Source organism: Nicotiana attenuata, chromosome 9, assembly GCF_001879085.1.
Source record: "Nicotiana attenuata strain UT chromosome 9, NIATTr2, whole genome shotgun sequence".
Lineage (NCBI taxonomy): Eukaryota > Viridiplantae > Streptophyta > Magnoliopsida > Solanales > Solanaceae > Nicotiana > Nicotiana attenuata.
Window position 1 is genome coordinate 14,621,136 of NC_031997.1, and position 5,054 is coordinate 14,626,189.

Here is a 5,054-nt window from a genome sequence, read left to right on the forward strand (position 1 = left end):
GAGCATATTTTGCGTGAAGGTACTTCATCTTGCCTTATACAAGGATGAGCTGGAGTAGGCATGAAATCTAAACTCATCAAGTTCATTCAATTGCTCCACACGGAGATTGGTTGCAACATCCCATTCCAAGTTCAACTTCCTCAATGCCCACATAGCCCTGTGCTCAAATTCCACAGGAAGATGGCAAGCCTTACCAAACACCAACCGATACGGAGACATACCAATTGGAGTCTTGTAAGCCGTCCGATAAGCCGAAAGAGCATCATCCAATTTCTTCGACCAATCGGTCCTATTAGCATTCACCATTTTGGACAAAATACTCTTTATTTCCCGATTTGAGACTTCCACTTGACCGCTATCTTGTGGATGATAGGGGGTGGTCACTTTGTGGATAACTCCATACTTAGCAAGCAATGAGTCGAAAGCCTTGTTGCAAAAATGGGACCCCCATCACTAATAATGGCCCGAGGAGTACCAAACCTCGTGACGATACTCTTTTTCAAGAATGCTACAACACTTCGGGCTTCATTGTTGGGTAGAGCCACGGCTTCCACCCACTTTGAGACATAATCCACCGCCACGAGAATGTAAGTGTTACCACAAGAGCTCACGAACGGACCCATGAAATCGATGCCCCAAACATCAAAAATATCCACCTCGAGAATTGTATTGAGGGGCATCTCATCCTTCTTGGAAATACCGCCGGCTCTTTGACATGCATCACATCTCTTCACCAAGTCACTAGCATCCTTGAACAATGTCGGCAAATAGAATCCGCAACTCAAAACTTTTTAGCCCGTCCTCACCCCCCCCCCCCATGGCCACCATAGGGAGAAGAGTGACAAGCCTCCAATATGTTCATTTGTTCACTTTCCGGTACACATCTTCTTATCACCCCATCCGCGCAAATTTTAAACAGATACGGATCATCCCAATAGAAATCCAAGCTATCCCGCTTGAGTTTCTTCCTTTGGTTGGAAGAGAGTTCACACGGGACATTGCCAGTCACAATGAAGTTGGCGATGTACGCGAACCATGGCATATCACACATAGAAACGGAAAGAAGCTGCTCGTCGGGGAACCTATCATTAATCTCAATACCGTCACATGGTCTCCCCTCTTCCTCTAACTGGGACAAATGGTCCGCAACTTGATTCTCGCTTTCCTTTCTATCCACAATCTCTAAGTCAAATTCCTGAAGGAGTAGCAGCCACCTCATCAGTCTTGGTTTCGAATACTTCTTAGTCATCAAATATCGGAGGGTTGCATGGTCCGTGTTTATGATCACCTTTGCCCCCATAAGATAAGGTCGAAATTTCTCCATCGCGAACACAATAGCCAATAGCTCTTTTTCCGTCACTGTGTAGTTTCTTTGGGCCTCATTCATCGTCTTGCTAGCATAATACACAGGATGGAACATTTTGTTGATCCTTTGGCCTAGCACCGCACCTACCGCCACATCACTCGCATCGCACATAAGTTTAAAAGGCAAATCCCAATTAGGTGCGGTGATGATAGGAGTTGTGGTCAACTTGTGTTTCAATAACTCAAAAGACTCCATGCACTTCTCATCAAAGATAAACTTGACATCCTTCTCTAACAATTTGCAAAGCGGGTTCACAATTTTTGAAAAATCTTTAATGAAACGCCGGTAGAACCCGGCATGACCAAGAAAACTCCTCACCCCGTTCATAGAAGTAGGGGGAGGGAGCCTTGAGATAACCTCAATTTTTGCCTTATCAACTTCAATTCCTTGCCTTGAGATTTTGTGACCCAATACAATACCCTCTTGCACCATAAAGTGACATTTCTCCCAGTTGAGCACAAGGATGGTCGCTTCACATCTTTCCAACACCCTATCCAAGTTCACCAAACATTCCTCAAATGAATCCCCTACCACGATGAAATCGTCCATGAAGACCTCCAAGATATCCTCCACCATATCGGTGAAAATTGCCATCATACATCTTTGGAAGGTCGCCGAGTCATTACATAGTCCAAATGGCATTCTCGAGAAAGCGAACGTGCCATAAGGACATGTAAAGGTTGTCTTCTCCTGATCCTCTGGGGCAATGAGAATTTGATTATACCCCGAGTAGCCATCTAGAAAACAATAAAAGGCCCGGCCCGCAAGACGATCGAGCATTTGGTCAATGAATGGTAGTGGGAAATGATCTTTTCTTGTCGCCTTATTCAACTTTCTATAGTCCATACACACTCTCCAACCCGTAACTGTCCGAGTAGGAATCAACTCATTGTTGGCATTGGTCACTACCGTCATTCCACCCTTCTTTGGCACACATTGGACCGGAGAGGTCCATGAGCTATCCGAGATCGGGTAAACCACACCGGCGTCTAACCACTTGATAACCTCCTTTTTTACCACTTCTTGCATCGCTTCATTTAATCTTCTTTGATGTTCAAGAGAAGGCCTTGCATCCTCCTCCAAAATGATCTTGTGCATGCAAAATACGGGGCTTATCCCCCGAATATCGGCCAATGTCCATCCAATCGCCTTTTTGCGCTTTTGAAGAACCGCCAAAGTGGCGTCAACCTGCATGTTAGTTAGGCAAGAAGAAAGAATAACAGGTACAGTAGAATTTGAACCCAAAAACTCATACCTGAGGTGTGGAGGAAGTGGCTTCAACTCCAACACCGGTGGCTCCTCAATTGATGGCTTGGTTGGCGGAGTCTTGCGATTCTCAAGATCCAATGATAGCTTCCTAGGCTCATAAGAATATGAACCCATACCATGCAATGCATTCACGCATTCCACTCTACCGGCATCATCATTGACATCCATGTTAAGAAGCACGGCTTCAAGAGGATCTTCAACATTAATCAAGGCACTTGTGTCATCCACTATCACCACTGTGACAATGTCCACAAATGAACACACCTCCGTGCTATTGGGTTGCCTCATTGATTTGCACATATGAAATACCACCTTCTCATCACCCACACGGAATGTTAACTCCCCCTGCTTCCACATCAACCAATGCCTTTCTCGTAGCTAGGATAGGTCTTCCAAGAATAATAGGCACTTCGAATTCCACTTCACAATCCAATATGACAAAGTCGGCCGGGCAATATGAATTTGTCCACCCGGACAAGCACATCGTCAATTATACCTTAAAGGCCTCTTCATCGACCAGTCCGCCATTTGAAGTCTCATTGAGGTTGGCCTAGGTTGCCCAATTCCCAAAGTCTTGAAGACTGATAGTACAACATCAAATTAATGCTAGCCCCAAGTCACATAGGGCCCTAGCAAACTACGCACTCCCGATTGTGCAAGGAATAGTTTCGGGGCCATAGAATGCACAATCGCACTAACTTGGTGCGTCATTCTTTATTGTTCTACACTCCCATAGAACGCTTCTTGGTGACTAAATCCTTCATAAATTTTGCGTACCCAGGCATTTGTTCGAGTGCCTCCACTAAAGGAACATTGATTGTGAGGCTCTTCATCATGTCTATGAATTTCTTGAACTGGTTGTCCTCTTTGCTTTGCTAACCGCTGAGGATATGGTGGAGGTGGTCTAGGCAAGGGTGCCTTGGCCTTGGGCACCGCCGGCTCGGGTATATCAATAATGTGTTCCTTAGATGGGTTCACGGCATCTTTAGTCTCTACCCCGGCCTCATCATCAACATCAATCCGCACATCATTTGTCACTATTGGTTCAACCATATTGTCAACATTCAAAGGCACATCATCATCAGGCAACTCAACTTCATCATTCACAACTAGATTCTCATCCGAGGCATGCACATCACCACCTCTTCCACTCCTAGTTGTAACTACCATCACTTGATTGTTACCCCCCTTTGGGTTCACTACCGTGTCACTTGGTAGCGCACCTTTAGGTCGGGTATTTAAAGCTTGAGAAATTTGTCCTATTTGCACCTCTAGGTTCCTGATAGATGTGTTATGTGAAGCCAATTGTGCGTCAGAACCTTGGTTCTTTTTCATCATCTGCTTGAACATCATCTCTATCCGTCCCATATCACTCCTGGAAGAACTAAGCCCTTGCGACTGAAAGGGGGGTGGATTGTTTCGTTGTTGGAACATGGGGGGCCTTTGAAAGCCTTGCCCCCTACCACCATTATTCCATCCTCCTTGATTGCTATTGTTGTTGCTCCAATTGTTGTTGTTCCCGTTCCAATTGCCTTGGTTGTTACCTTGATTACCCCGATTCTTGTTCTGATTGTTATTGTTCCAATTGTTACCACCTTGTTGTTGATTATTGTTATTCCAATTGCCGCCTCCTTGTTGATTGCCCCAATTTCCTTGGGGCGCCATTGTTGATTCCCTTGATTTCCTCTATTTCTTGGTAGTTATTAACATATTGGCATTCCTCACTTTGATCATCATAACACTTGTTCGAATAACCACCACCATCATTGTTGTTGTCAAACTGCTCACAATTACCTTGTTGTTGTTGTTACCCCCTTTGCCTCCTTTTCAACATAGACACATTCTCCATTGCATTGACTTGGCGCGGGCTTTGAACTTGTTGCAATTGCGCCTTCGCCAATTGATTCATTGTTGTTGTAAGTTCGGCAATAGCTTGGCCATGGTCATTCAACTCCTTGTGCAAATAGATGACCGTGGGGTCACCTTGAGGTACATTCGCTCGGCTTAGCCATGCCGAAGAGGTGTCGGCCATTTCATCAAGTAGATCACATGCCTCTTGGTAAGAAAGTTTCATAAAGTTTCCACCGGCCAATTGGTTCACAATGCACTGATTCGTGGTGTTGATGCCCCTATAGAAAGTCTGCTGGATCATCGCCTCAGTCATGTCGTTGTTAGGGTACTCCTTCACCATCGTTCTATATCGCTCCCAGATCTAGTGCAATGGTTCCGTTAGCATTTTCTTGAAAGCTAGAATCTCATCCCAAAGAGTTGCCATATGACTTGGAGAAAAGAACATGGAAATAAATTTGTCCGCCAATTCATCCCATGTGGTGATAGAATGATTTAGTAGCCTTTCTAACCAGTCCAACGCTTTGCCCCAAAGAGAAAACGGGAAAAGCCTCAATCTCAACGCATCCTC